We start from the raw sequence: 16,205 nt of genomic DNA on the forward strand, positions 1-16,205 counted from the left end.
AAACCGGAAAGGGGAATGATGAAGGGCAGGGAGGGGAGACAATTACTGGAAGTTCAAGAAGTTGATGTTCATGCCATCAGGTTGGAGGCTACCCAGACAGAATATAAGGTGTTGCTCCTCCAGTCTGAGTGTGGTCTCATCCTGGCAATAATGGACTGACATGCCAGAATAGGAATGGGAAGTAGAATTGAAATGGGTGGCCACCAGGAAATCCTGCTTTTTGTGCTCGACGAAGCGGTCTCCCAATCTATGCCAGGTCTCACCAATATACAGGAGGCCACACTAAGAGCACCGGATACAGCGTATGACCCCAATAGACTCACAGATGAAGTGTTGCCTCACCTGGAAGGACTGTATGGGTCCCTGAAAGGTAATGAGAAAGGAGATATAGGGGCAGGTGTGGCACTTGTTCCGCATGCATGGATAAGTACCAGGAGGGAGATCGGTAGGGAGGAACGAGCGGACACAGGAGTCACTTAGGGAGTAATTTAGACCCTTATGTTGGTCACACGCAGACATCTGCACATGGTCTGAACAACAACATCTCACACATTTCACATGAAAACACATAAGCCTTTTCACTAGGCTTGCAAGTGAAAGCTTTACCGTGCTTTCACACAAACGAGTTTGTATGTCTGGTGCTGTCTACTCATTTCATTGAGTTGTATTTGTCTAGGTTAGTATCTTATCCAAAATGATGATGTTCAGTTCTGTCTCAGGTTGAGCATACAGCTGAATTTGTTGAGCCCCTTCATCCATCCACAAGAAGAGAGTGGGCAATCATTTTAATTCCTATTTTGACATGTCAGTCCATGGCCTCCTTTACTACCACAATGGCATCACTCTCAGGTTAGAGGAGCAACACCTCCATTCCTGTCTGGGTAGCCTCCAACCTGACAGCATGACCATCGATTTCTCCTCCCCCCCCCCTTCTCTCTTTTCCCTTTTCCAATTCTGGCCCCCCTCTTACCCCTTCTCTTCTCCTCACCTGTCTATCAACTTCCTTTGGTGCCCTTTACCTTTTAAAGCAACCACCTCTCAGCTTCTCATTTCCTCCCCCCCCCCCCCCCACCCATCTACCTTCCTTCTCACCTGTTACAGCTATCACCAGCCAGCTTGTCCTCCTCCCCCTCTCCCCCCCACCTTCTTATTCTGGCTTCCTCCCTTTTCTTCTCCACTCCTGATGAAGGGTCTCAGCCTGAGATGTCGACTCACCGTAGATGCTGCCTGACTGGCTGAGATCCCCCAGCATTTTGCATGTGCTACTCTGGATTTACAGCATTTGCAGAATCTCTTGTGTTGCTGAAAACACATCAATGATTGCCTTGGCCTTCACTTCCCCATATTCCCTGGGCGAGTTGTTTTCTTAAGGGTTTATGACCATTTCACTCAATCCCAGCCATGCGAAATGTACAATTAAGAGATGTACCTGCCACTGGTAGACTGGTGAGAACAAAGTTAAGCGGCTTCATCCCCAAGCAGGTCTACTCACAACCTGTTGTAAACCCTATCGCCTGTATTCCTTGGGTCTCACCAAGCTCTGTCTGTGATGGTGCTACCAAGCTACTCTTGGTGAAGGAGACTGAAGTACTTTCTGTGCCATTGCTATTTTTAGTACTTCTTCCAAGAGTTGTTCAACATAGAGGAGCACTGGCTGATCAGCTGAAGGACAGAGATCAGTTATTCGGAAGACATTTCCTTGTCGTGTTTCATCTGATGCCGCGTAACAATGTTGACTAATTGAAGGACCATTTCATTCTATCTTTATACCACTGTGCTGCCAGGTCTAGGGAGCCTGTCCTACCAGTAGGATCAGATTAACCAGGGATTGTGGTGGAGGAATCTGGCACATTATGACAGGCTCCTTGATTACGTCTGAATTCTATGCCAGGCTCTATGTCAAGTGTCAGTCCAGTTTTATTCCTTCAGCACTCTGAAACCAAGAGTCAACCACAAGAGGTGGGTCTGGAGTCACATATAGACCAGATCAAGTGAGGAAAACAGATTTCCTCCTCTTTTAAAGACATCAATAAACCAGGTGGGATTCTATGTCGCCCAGGCCTCAAAATTACGAATCAATTACCCTGCTACAATCTAGTCTTTCCCTCTGACCATGCAAAGGTAACCTCCTGTGACCTGCAGGTACGTTCATTAGGTAAGTAGACCTGGCAACACTGGGACCTAAATTAAGTTTGAACCTGATGAGACTCCTCTGCCTTGCTCCCCAATTTGCAGGAAGAAATCAAGAAAGTTTATTTCCAGAAGTTACTTAACTCTTTAAGACCATGAGTAGAAATGATGCACTACTCCCCACTTTGGATTCTCTATCCTGGGTTCTCCCACCCATCCAACTTTCTAGCCACTTGAGAAATACCCATTCTCCTGTAAAAGGCCATAAGGCTCGTCTGCCAGTTTTGACTGATGACTAAATGAACAAATGAGATTCAGCGATTACAATGTCTCAAGCTGAAAATGGGAAGTAGGCAGCTTCTCAGCACAGTTCCATTTGCACCATGAAGTTCAATTGCAGACTTGAGAGAATGAGGAAGTATCAGATTTGGTGTTCAGCAGACTCTTGTCCAGTTCAGAAATAAGCACATGGTATGCATTTCCTTTCTGGAAGGCTGGGAGCACCGTCTACTGGTTAGTGTTGCTCAGAACCAGAGGGATAGCCAATGTAAAAGTAATTTTTAATCCTGTATTCCTTAGAACATAGGACATGTTATAGAACAGTACAGCAGAGAAACAAGCCCTTTAGTCCACAATGTTGTGCTGAAACTACCTAAACTAATCCCTACACAATGTCCATATCTGCATACCCACATGCCTATCCAAAAGCCCCTTAAATGCCTCTATCGTATTTTGCCTCAACTTCCACCCCTTGCAGTGCATTTCAGACACCCACCATTCTCTTATGTAAAAAACCTGCCATTTTTATCTGTTTTATATTTACCCTTTCTCACATTAACACCCTTTATTACTAGACATTTTGACCCTAGGAAAACAAAACTCTTTTAATCTGATAAACTTCTTTCAATCTCCCTTCAGCCTCTGCCACACCAGCTTGTCCAACCTCTCCTTAAAATAAATGCTATCTAATCCACGTAGCATTCAGATAAAACTCTTCTGCACTGTTTCCAATGCCTCCACATCCCATATAAATTTGTTTGGCTTAGGTAAGTACAGCTTGATTTATTGTAGATGTTCGTCTTGCTTCCTAAACAGAAATAATCATTCTAATACATGATATGCTTATTTGGAAGGTCTCCTCCACTTTCAAAAGCAGCTGGCATGAGTTCTGAAAGAACATGCACAGGTCAGAGACAATGGCAGAGTGCAACAGAACAGGAGAAGACTATTTACGAAACATGTATGACATGGTAATGCTAAACAATAGTATTTACCATATTGGCAAAGGCATTCCAGACATTGAGAGATAAGCACTGTTCTAAGTTCACACTGGTCACCTTATTGTATTTTGTCATTATGCGGTTTAATTATTAAGCTATACATTATATATTTTAAAAGCAACTTGTTTGTCTCCTCGTCAAAGGTTCCTGAACCTCTGAACACTACTACCTTATTATTAGACTTTTGCACTACATATGTGTGGTGAACTACATATACCTGTCTGGACATGCCCCCCTCTGCTGACTGCTCCTGTGGCTCCTCCCACAGACCCCTGTATAAAGGCGATTGGAGGCACTGCTCCTCCCTCAGTCTCCAGGATGTTGTGTGATGGTCTCTTGCTGCTGACAGTGCTTTCTTCCAGCTAATAAAAGCCTATCTCTCGCCTCACGTCTCTGAGAGTTATTGATGGTGCATCAATATGTTATTTATAACTTACAGTAATTTTATGTCTTGTACTCTACTGCTACCGCAAAACAACAAATGTTACAAGATATGTCAATGATAATAAACCTGATTCTGATTTTGATATAGAGTAAGAAAGGTGAAAATATTAAATGTTTTCCTGATTAAACATTATCATTAAAGACTTAAAATCAGTTAGAAGTGATTAACAGATTACAGATTATTTATAACTAAATGATAACTATGGACTGCATTAATGCATATTCAAAGACTAAACTCATTTTGACCCCAATCTTCATAAATTGTATTATAAGTCTGCAGGTCGAGAGTTGTGCTCCACCTCAATAATAGCATTACAGCTAAAAACACGTTGCTACAGATTACATGATGGGCATGGTCTCAAGCTTAACTGTTTAGTGATCTTCTTCAATGAAATAAGTTCATTATAGGCTCAAACAGCAGTATGCCATTTCTACTGAGCTTGGAAAAATAATATGATATGGTTGACATACAGTAAATGCTCTTTGATTTCCTAACATAGAGCTTTTAGTGTCCAAAAAATATCCTTTATCCATTCAATTCCAGGTAGTTTTCAAGTCAAGTCACTTTTTATTGTCATTTTGACCAAAACTGCTGGTATAGTACATAGTAAAAACGAGACATTTTTCAAGACCATGGTGTTACATGACACAGTACAAAAACTAGACTGAACTACATAAAACACAACACAGTGAAAAAAAAAAATGACACTAGACTACAGACCTACCTAGGACTGCATAAAGTGCACAAAACAGTGCAGACATTACAATAAATAATAAACAGGACAATAGGGCAGTAAGGTGTCAGTCCAGGCTCTGGGTATTGAGGAGTCTGATAGCTTGGGGGAAGGAACTATTACATTGTCTGGTCGTGAGAGCCCGAATGCTTCAGTGCCTTTTCCCAGACAGCGGGAGGGAGAAGAGTTTGTATGGGGGTGTGTGGGGTCCTTCATAATGCTGTTTGCTTTGCGGATGCAGCGTGTAGTGTAAATGTCTGTAGTGGCAGGAAGAGAGACCCCGATGATCTTCTCAGCTGACCTCACTATCCGCTGCAGGGTCTTGCGATCCGAGATGGTGCAATTTCCGAACCAGGCAGTGATGCAGCTGCTCAGGATGCTCTCAATACAACCCCTGTAGAATGTGATGAGGATGGGGGGTGGGAGACGGACTTTCCTCAGCCATCGCAGAAAGTAGACTGTGAAGCCAAAGCAAAGGAGATACCGTTAGTTTATTTTTTGCTAGGTGGAGTTGATGCTGTACTGAACCCTACTTCAGAGAATGCTCATAAGAGCCATGTGAGAAAAGGCTTTACAGGATTTTCAACTCTTTCATGGGACCACCTTTTCAGTAAGAGAACTTCAAAGCTGACTAGTAATGAAAGCTCCGAATAGGAAGATTTTTTATTTTTTTTAATCCTTAGTGCAGCTTCATGTATAAGAAAACAAATGATTTATTACCTGGCCCCGACAAATAATCTTTGTTTAAGTGAGGCCAATGAGTGATACAACGAGCAACTAAAATATAAATAAAAACAGCCATTTCCCAATCAGAATATTCATAATTTGATTTTTCTAAGCTAATCTTTCAACTAAATACTGAAAAAGCCTATTTTATCTCTCTAAACATTTCCAAACTAAGGCAGAAATTGTAATGTTTATCTTCCAAACTGTACCCCAAGACTAAATAAAAATGCCATTAACCGCCTGCCCACCACATGTCATGCTTGACACAAAATCCTTACTTTCTAGAACAAGCTACAATTTTCTGGCTGATTCTCCGCCTTTATCTCTTTCTATTGAACTATCAACTATTTTATTTCTGTGATGATGAGAATTCAGTGGTTTTACAACTCAGAAAATCATCTTTTTAGGAAAGACATGTTAAGAGATAGAAAACAAAAGGAAAGGAATGCACACGGCCAAGCACCTGCAGAGGTATCAACCATGTATTTGCATAGCAAAATCCTTATCATTTGTAGCTGACAGTAGCAGCCCTCTAAAAGCATCCTTCTGTTTGTCCAGTTCTTCCAACATTCACAAAGAAGGTAATTGTTCAGCTCACACATATAAGTAATCCCAACAAGCTCTTCCTACACGTGTGTGCTGGGACACTTCTGCTAAATGACTTAGTTTTCAGCTGTTAAAGTATTTCTTTTCCTCAATGTCAACGGAAATCTGAACACAAATTAGGACTGATGCCAGAAAGAGTGTTTTCTGTGCTGAACAAAAATTATGCAAAGTCAGGAATGCGTTAATATTTGCAGTCCCCTGAATTCAACACATTTCGTGAAATACAACACACAAGTGCAGTGTGCCACATTTGATTGCACTCGAGAATTAAAAATCCCTAAACAAATTTGTTGGATTTATCATTTCCAAGCCATTAATTGCAATGGTCATTCAATAATTATTTTATTTAGAAAACAGTAATCTTTCTGAAGATACGGTACATTTCTACAAGATTCTACAGAGAAGCCGAGATATTATTGTTAAGAATGTCATGTGACCAAAGTTTAGAATGCATGTTTCTCCCAGATATGAACTAAGACTCCACATAGTTATTTCTGATCAGTTTCAGAGGAATTCACAGCAGATTCTTACGGTGTAAGAAAATTTTAATCAATGGCACAGGGTGGAGGGGAGGAGCAGAGTGGCTACACCCTGCATGAGCAACGCTGGTTGAAAAGGGAGTACAGCTGTTGCTATATTTGCTGCTCAGAATAATTACCAAGACTGCAAGAGCAACACAAAGAACTGACAGAAAAAAGCTGGATAAAACTTAGTTTTAATGACTCCTTAAGGAAGATCAAAATCTACATCTGTACAACTGGATTTTAATGGTAAGTAGCTTAACTCTGCTATACTGTATTCTAATTCAGAGAAGTTTTAAAAGTAGTTTGATTGGAATTCTGCCTTGAAGCTCAAATGTATTTAAATGAAATATGACAAATGTTCCAGTGCTAAATTGATTGATACTTTACGTTCTCGACAGAGAAGAGTCACCATCTCAATACGCATCAATAATTTGCTTTACAGGGTGTGGGGGTTTCTGTTTTGTATTCACATATAGCAGTTAGTTGCCAGGCAGTTAATTCTACATATGACCGTGATATCAAAATTAGTTGTTCTGTGCCATAGCTGTGGCATAGAATCATCTAAGTCCAGAAGCTGATCAGGTTTAACATTCTACTTGAAGGCTCTTATTTCCGACAGCATACCACACCCTGTTCCCTGAAGTGCCAAACTAGCTACAGTCCTTCCTAAATCAGAGTTAAGAATGCTGCAGAAATAGACAGAGTTTACTCGGAATCATTGAAGTTTGCTCGTCACATTACAGGAAAAGAACTAAAGTAAACTTGCAAGGGTTAAAAGGAACAACATCAGAATTCTCAGTGGATTACATAATGAAAAAAAAATGCAGAGGTTTTTGTGACACCACCCTAGACAAAGGAATTTTTTAGTCATTAAAGTCACAGTGAATCTGGTATAACTAAGCGTTCCTACAGCTTTCGCCTACAGACATCAAGTGGATAGAAACTCATATGGTACAAACTTTAGCTCAAAGATGTTAGTCACTGACAATTACAATTGCATTTATTTTTGTTGAGTCACTTCCTCTGTTTGACAGCAATGTCCAGTGACTTAGTTTAGAATAGATTTATCTGCCTAATAATAACTAAGATCTTCCGAAGCAGCTTTCATATGACTTGCTTATCCTGGAGAAAGTATGGTTGTCAAACAACATCTCTGACACAAATTACTAAAGTTGGGACAGCAATGAACTTGTGGAATGACCACAATACAGTCTGATCAACCCTGAGGGGAATAAGATAAATTGATGATACACCATACTTCGTCAAATTTTTGAATGACATTGAAGGAAGCCATTTGACTTATCCAGTCCATGTCAGCTCTCAGACCAATCCTGTTCTCCCATTTCTTTCCCTATAACCCATGACACTGAGAACGAAAAGGTTGGGAAGAAGAAAATGTTGTCCTGCCCATTGCTGTGATAAAAGATATAATGCTGACACAGCGGTTCAATTACTGGATGTGCCATCTAAAAGCTTGGATTAAAAACTCAGAGAGGCCTGTTTAGATCTCACTATAGCATAGATGGATTTTTTTTAAAAAGACTTCTGACTGTGGAAGAGTTAGTAGAACTTCATATCTCCAACAGCCCAGTTTCAATCTTAAACTCCGCTGCTGTGTGTGATGTGTATGCACCTTCTTTCTGTCAATCTCTGCGTTTCCCAGGACAAGAACAGATCCTTTGGCCCATGATGTTGTGTCATACTAAGTAAGCTAACAACACTTAATTGGCACCTAATAAAGGCAAGCATTCCATACACATACTTTATCATCCTATCAACTGGTGTAGCCACTTTCAGAGAGCAATGAGCTTGGGCCTTGAGATCTTTAGCATCAACACCATTAAACATCCTGCCATTAATTGTGTACTTTCCCTTCACATTTGACCTTCCAAAGTGCAACACCTCACACTTGTTCAGACTAAACACATTTCTTCCATTTCTCCACCTATCTCTGCTACTGATCTACATCTCACTGTAATTTTGGGCAACCTCCTTTGCATGGCCAGTGGTGAGGCTCCGTTGGTCAGAGATGGAATGACGTACTTAGAAAGAGGTGATATAGGGTCAGAGAATGTTGAATCTTTTAGGGTGGAGTTAAGAAATTGCAAGGGTAACAAAACATTATGGGTATCATATCTAGGCCTCCAAATAGTACCCATGATGCAGGGTTCAATTTATCTAAATGGAGAAAAGATTCAAACACCAGAAGAGCAGAGGGACAGAAGTCCTCAGGCAAGACTCCTGAAAGGTTAATTTACAGGTTGAGTCTGTGGTAAAGTAGGCAAATGCAACATTAGCCTTCATTTCAAATGGAATAGAATATAAAAACCTAGAAACTGGTCAGGCCACACTTGGTGTATGGTCAACAGTTTTGGGCCCTAAATCTCAGAAAAGGTGTGTTGTCATTGGAGAGAGTCCAGCAGAGGTTCACAATGATGATTCCGGGAATAAAGATGTTAACATATGAGGAGCGTTCGGCAGCTTTGGCCCTGTACTCACTGAAATTTAGAAGAATGTAGGGGAATCTCATTGAAGCCTACCAAATGTTGAAAGGACTAGATAAGGTGGATGTGGAGAGAGTGTTTCCTATGGTGGGGGTATCCAGAACCAGAGGGCACAGCCTCAAAATTGAGGAGCTACATTTTAGAACAGATGTAAGGAGGATTTTTTTAGCCAGGGTGTAGTGAATCTGTGGAATACTCATGAGTATACTTAAAGCAAAAATTGATAGTTTCCTGATCACTCTGGGCATCAAAGGTTATGGCAAGAAGGCAGATGTGTGGGGTTGATTGGGTTCCAGGATCAGCCATGATGGAATGGCAGAGCAGACTTGATGGGCTGAATGGCTTAATTCTGCTCCTATGTTTTAAGATATTATGGTCTATCCACAACATTACCAATCTCTGTGCCATCTGTAAACATACTCATCTGCTCATCCATATTTTTTTTTAATTATTTAATTATAGCATATCATAAACAGCAGAGGTCTCAGTACAGAAATCCATTAGTCACGGACCTCCAGCCAGGCATCCCAAAGACATACAGATTGATAGGCTAATTTGATCACTGTGAATTTTCCATACTATGTAGCTGAGAGGTAGAATCTAGGGGAGTTGTGGGGAATTTCAGGGGGATAACATGGAATTAGTGTAAGTTTAATAAAAATGTGTGTTTGATGGTTGGTACTGATTTAATGGGCCAAAGGGTCTATTTCCATGCTGTCTGACTCAAATAATAATGACTAGAAAACTGTTTGATTGTTGTAAAAACCCATTGGGTTCACCAGTGATCTGCAGGAGAGGGAATTCATCATTCATATACAGCCCAGCTTATTCCGTTATTTTTTCTCAGCTCAAGCTGGTAAAACCTGAGGTACGGGCATGGCCAAGCACGCTCATTTCTCAATTGCTAGGAACATTCGGACTATCCTTGTGGTATTTAGAATTGTGGCTTTCTGAAGATTTACGTAGATATTACTGTGTAGCCCTAATTGTTTAAATCGATTGTGTAGTGCCTTGGGGACAATACCAGTTGTAAATATTACTATTGGGACAATGTATACCCTGTTCATGCTCCATAGTTTTTCAATTTCCTCTTTTAACTCAGCATATTTCTGGTGTTTTTCATTTATTGATATCTGTAGGTTATGTGTGTCTGGAATGGCTATATCTACTGAGTAAGTTGTTCTTGCTTGTTTATCCTATAATATTATATCCAGGCAACTATTATGGATTGTCCTATCTGTAATAACAGATCAGCCATAATATAATTAGTGGTATTCTGACTTTAAAACTGGATCAGGCTTGTAGTTAGAGTAAGATGTGATTTCTTTTATAAGTTTGTATTTTAAAGCAAGACTTTGGTGAATGATATTTGCTGCGTGCATGTGCCTGTGTAAGTAATCAGATTAAGACCATAAGACCATTGACCATAAGACAAAGGAGCAGAAGTTGGCCATTTGGCCCATCGAGCCTGCTCCGCCATTTCATCATGAGCTGATCCAATCTCCCCTTTAGTCCCATTCCCCCGCCTTCTCACCATAACCTTTGATGCCCTGACTACTCAGATACCTATAAATCTCTGCCTTAAATACACCCAATGACTTGGCCTCCACTGCTGCCCGTGGCAACAAATTCCATAGATTCACCACCCTCTGGATAAAATAATTTTTTCGCATCTTTGTTCTGAATGGGCGCCCTGCAATCCTCAAGTCATGTCCTCTTGTACTAGACTCCCCCACCATGGGAAACAACTTTGCCACATCCACTCTGTCCATGCCTTTCAACATTCAAAACACTAAGTTAAACTGCTACAGGATCCTGTAATATGTTGGGTTGTTTCTGGCTTTTCTTGGCATTTTCTGCAATTATCACCTTGAATATGTTGGTCTTTTATTATGTATTTTTGATAATGTTTGTGTTAACCACCTGGTCTTGTACAAAGAGCCCTTCGATTTCTGGGAAGAGGTCTCCAACTCTGAGCCAGGCATTCGATACTTCCCTGTCAACAGCTAGTCTGTTAAGATCATGGGGATATCTTCCATGGAGGGTCATGCTCTTTCACTGGATAACTTTTTCTTCAATACTGATAACTTCTTAATTTTTCGGAGTGTGCTCTCACTTAAATTTAGTGGTGTATACTTCTTATCAGAATTGCACACACTTGTGTGGAGTGCTGATTCCTGTTTTTGTTGATGAAAATATATCCCTAGAAATTTTATCTGACTGCTGTGTAGATTTTTAATGGCTGTTATTCCTCTTCCCCCTTCTGTCCTCGATTGTACATAATGTTTTCTGAAATTTGTTACTTCGGTTCTTATTTTTCTTTGTAAATTTTTCAAATTGGCTATTATTATTATTTATGTTTTCTCAGCATTAAGCTGGTAAAACCTGCAGTATGGGCATAGCTACTTACTTCTCAATTGCTACAAACTTTTGGACTTCTCTAGTGTGTTTAATATTGTGGCTTTCTGAAGATTTACTGTGTAGTGCTAATTGTTTAATGCTATTGTGAAGTGACTTGGAGATGACACAAGTTATGGACGTTACTATTGGGACAATGTACACCCTGTTCATGTTCCATAGTCTTTCAATTTCCTCTTTTAACTCTGCATATTTCTGGTGTTTTTCACTTATTGATTTCTGTAAGTTTTGTCTGTTTGGAATGGCTATATCTATAAAGTAATTTGTTTCTGCTTGTTTATCCTGTATTATTTTATTATTAGTGTAACTCCAAGCACCAATGCAATTGACACTTAAAAGGTGAAGCAAGTCACTCATTTGCAAAATTTCTGCTATGAAATAGAGACAGAGAAGTTAAGTACTGAATTTGTGAAAAAGTTTCTCCCAATCTAGAGCCCCTTTCTACCTTACCTCACACCTGACTACAGCCTTGCTACTTCAAGAATCACCATCCCAAACTCATTGCCAGTGTAGCACCTGTAGACCATTTTATCCTGTTGTCTCCAAAAGGCAGAGTTAATAAACAAAAACCCTTTACAGAAGGAAGCCATCCAACAACAGTAGCTGGAGAAGTAGACATATTGTGTTATTAAAAAGTGCACTCATTATTTACCACTATCAACTTGCCTGTTAATTGCCCTGGAAATTCAGTTTATTTTCCATCTTTAAACTTCCTGACCCAGAAATGGAAGTGGTAATCAGAAATCAAGTTTCGAGCAGAATTGAATGAATCCCAGATGGTTCCTCTGTATTCTGAAATATGGCCTAAGCAAGATGGGAATTGAAACTCACAACCCTCATTTGAAAGTTCAATGCTACAATTTTGCAGGTGCTTACAATAACTGATTCTTTAAACACACCAGGTTTTGAAACGGTTTCTTCATTTTAAAAAAAAATTATATCAGAGTTTACAATACAATCACAAAAATAACAGTTATATAGCCCTTAACTTAGAAAAAGTCCCAATGTTGTTAAGTATCATAATAAGTAGTTCAGTGGACAAGTCTCCAAAATATTTTGGCCTATTCATTTGAAGAATTAAGTTTCATTCCCATATCAGCAGCTGAGGAATTTAATTTCAAATAAACTGGAGCAAAAAGCTATCAGGAATAAAATAAATCAAATGTTGTCAAAATCTTGTTTTCTGTTGTCTTTCAGGGAATAAAATCTGCCATTGAAGGTGGTGCCAATTTTTTGACTCAATTCGGTTGAATCTTGCATCATTTCTTTCAGGGTTTCCAATAGATCAGCTTTGAGAATACTCAAATTATCATATAACTGCCCAATATTCTCTATTCTTCCATTTGTCTTGTTGGAATAAGTTTATCTGCATAAAATAGAAGACAGAAAGTAGGGTGAAAAGTTGTCATTCTGGCTGGTGGGCATGATCAGAGGTGTTCTACAAGGATTGGGGCGAGGACCACTGTTGTTTGAGATATATGATCTGGTGGAAAACATAAGTGGGTGGATTTACAAATTTGTGAATGACAGCAAGATTGGTCTAATTGTAGAGAGTATAAAGGACTGTCAGAGAATACAGTGAGATATGGATTTGTTTTAGATATGTGTAGAGAAGATAGAGTTTAATCTGCACACCTTAGCATGTTGCACTTTGTGAGGTCAAATGAAAAGAGAAAGTATAGAGTTAATGGTCAGCCCCTTAACAGCACTAGGGCACAGAGGGATTTTGGAATCTAGCTCCATGGTTCATTGAAAGTGGCTGCACAAGTGAATAAAATGGGAAAGAATGCATATGGAATGCTTGCCTTCTTTGGTAAGGGTTTTGTGTTTATGAGTAAGGAAGTCATACTACAGCTACATAAAACTTCAGTCAGTCAGCACTTGAAGCATTGTGTGCAATTCTGGTCACTCCATTATAGAAAGCATATGGGGACAATGGAGAAGATGCAGAAGCTCATTAGGATGCTGCCTGGCTATGAAACTTGGAAAGCTTGGATTGTCCTCCTAGAGAGGAGGCTGATAGATGTCTTTTAAATTATTAGAGTCCTAATTTAATATGAGACCCTAGGGTCTATCCAAACCAAAACCCTGCCTCAACAGTTCTGTGTGAGCAGCACTTATCACGGGACACAGCGCTTATGTTGCTGGTAATTAGCAGGACTTCAAGCAATGCAGCTATGATCTACGCAAAGTCATCAAGGCAGTGAAACAACAATACAGGGACAAGAGACAGACACAACTCTCCACCAATAACACACGCAGCTTATGGCAAGGTCTGCACACTATCGCAGACTTCAAAGCTAAACGCAGTGGAGTTTCCAACATCGCTACCTCTCTCCCAGATGAGCTAAATCATTTTTTCGCTTGGTTCAATGTTGCCAACACTGAGCCCCCGAGGAGAGCTGCTGAAGCCACCTGCACCTTGGTCATCTCTGAGGCTGAAGTACATGGGTGTTTCCAATGAGTGGACAGTCGCAAGGCTGCAGAACCAGACGGCATCCCAGGGCAAGTACCCAGAATGTGCGCGGCACAACTGGTAGGTGTGTTTATAGACATTTTCAATCTCTCCCTCTCCCATGTAGAGTGCCCATCTGCTTCAAAACATCCACCATTGTCCCTGTACCTAAAAAGATCAAGGTAACATGCCTGAACGACTGGCATCCTGTCAGACTCATTTCAATAATAAGCAAATGCATTGAGAGGCTGGTCAAGGATTACATCTGCAGCTTGCTACCACCCACACTGGACCCCCTACAATTCGCCTACCAACACAACCAATCAACAGATGACAAAATAACCACAGCTCTACACACTGTCCTTACACATCTGGAGAGGAGGGATGCTTATGTGAGAATGCTGTTCTTGGACTACAGTTCAGCATTCAACACCACAATTCCCTCCAGGCTCGACAAGAAGCTCAGAGACCTCAGCCTTCACCCTGTCTTGTGCAGTTAGATCCTGGACTTCCTGTCAGATCACTGGCAGGTGGTAAGAGTGGGCTTCCTCACCTCCACTCCTCTGACTCTCAACACAGGAGCCCATCAGGGCTGTGTCCTAAGCCCCCCTCCTTTACTCTCTGTATACCCATGACTGTGTCGCCACCCACAGTTCCAATCTGCCAATTAAATTTGCTGATGATACTACATTGATTGGTCTAATCTCAAATATAACAAGGCAGCCTACAGAGAAGAAGTCATCACCCTAACACAGTGATGTCAAGAAAACAACCTCTCCCTTAATGTCGCAAAAACAAAGGAGCTGGTTGTGGACTACAGAAGGACTAGAGATGGACATCAATGGATCTGGGGCTGACAGGGTGAACAGCTTTAAGTTCCTCAGCATAAGCATCACCGAGGATCTCACGAGGTCTGTACATACCAGCTGTGTGGTGAAAAAAGCACAACAGCGCCTCTTTCACCTCAGACGGTTGAAGAAGTTTGGTCTGGGCCCTCAAGTTCTACGAACTTTCTATTGGGATACACTTGAGAGCATCCTGACTGGCTGCATCACTGCCTGGTATGGGAATTGTACTTCCCTCAATCGCAGGACTCTGCAGAGAGTGGTGCAGACAGCCCAGCGCATCTGTAGATGTGAACTTCCCACTATTCAGGACACTTTAAGATTCAAGATTCAAAAACTTTCTAAATGCTCATTCTAACCGTACATCAGCTCTGCAGGGCAGAATGAGACAGCGTTTCCCAGGAGCAGTGCAATCATAACATAACAAACGCAACACTAAATAATAAACATAACAATAAATAGTAAAACACAACAGCCACATGTCAGTTAAAAACAAGTTATAAGTGTCCAGTACAAGTTAAAAGTGTCCAAAGCAGAGTCAGGTAGAGCAGCTATTTAGCAGCCTGTGGGAGGAAGCTGTTTAGTAGCCTTGTGGTTTTTGTTTTGATGCTCCTGTAATGTTTACCTGATGGCAGAAGAACAAACAGTTCATGGAGAGGGTGTGAGGGGTCTTTAATGATGTACTGTGTCTTCTGGAGGCATCGCCTCTGAAAGAGGTCTTGGACAGAAGGTAGGGAGACCCCAATAACTTTCTCTGCTCCCCTAACCACCCTCTGCAAGGCTTTTTTGTCAGCAACACTGCAGCTGGAGTACCAGGTCGTGATGCAAAAGGTCAGCACACTCTCAACCACGCCTCCGTAGAATGTAGTTACAAGGACAGGTGTGTAAAAAGGGCCCAAAGGATCATTGGGGACCCGAGTCACCCCAACCACAAACAGTTCCAGCACTACCATCCAGAAAATGCTAACACAGCATAAAAGCCGGGACCAACAGGCTCTGGAACAGCTTCTTCCACCAAGCCATCAGACTGATTAATTCATGCTGACACAATGGTATTTCTATTTTATATTGACTGTCCTGTTGTACATACTATTTATTACAAATTACTATATATTGCACATTTAGACAGAGATGTGACATAAAGATTTTCACTCCTCATGTATGTGAAGGATGTAAGTAATAAAGGCAATTCAATTCAATATATAGAAATGGTAGTCAGAATCTTTTTCCCAGGATAGAAATGCCAGATGCCAGAGGATATGCTTTTAAGGTTAGAGGGAAAAAGTTTAAAGCAGGGATTCCCAACCTGGGATCCACATACCCGTTGTTTAATGGTATAGGCCCAAGGCATAAAAAAGATTGGGAACCCCTGGTTTAATGTGACCCAAGGGGCGAGTTTATTATTTTTTTAAAACGCAGAGAGTGGATACCTGCCTTGACTGGGTTACCAGATGTAATAGTAGAATTAGAGAGTTTGGTGAAGTTTAAGGAGCTTTTAGTTAGATATATGAATATGAAGGGAATGGATGGTATACAGGA

At 40.8% G+C, this 16,205-nt stretch overlaps 1 protein-coding gene across 1 annotated transcript in view; it reads left to right on the forward strand.

Moving 5' to 3' along the window:
- Positions 1 to 6,550: 6,550 nt before the first annotated feature.
- The window catches only part of inf2 (inverted formin 2), a 91,033-nt gene continuing 81,378 nt past the window's right edge, over positions 6,551 to 16,205 (forward strand). The window contains exon 1 of the mRNA XM_073039778.1: positions 6,551 to 6,690. The gene's annotated coding sequence lies outside the window, so the exon portion shown is untranslated. The remainder of the gene's footprint in view (positions 6,691 to 16,205) is intronic.

The sequence above is a fragment of the Hemitrygon akajei genome, chromosome 3, assembly GCF_048418815.1.
Source record: "Hemitrygon akajei chromosome 3, sHemAka1.3, whole genome shotgun sequence".
NCBI lineage: Eukaryota > Metazoa > Chordata > Chondrichthyes > Myliobatiformes > Dasyatidae > Hemitrygon > Hemitrygon akajei.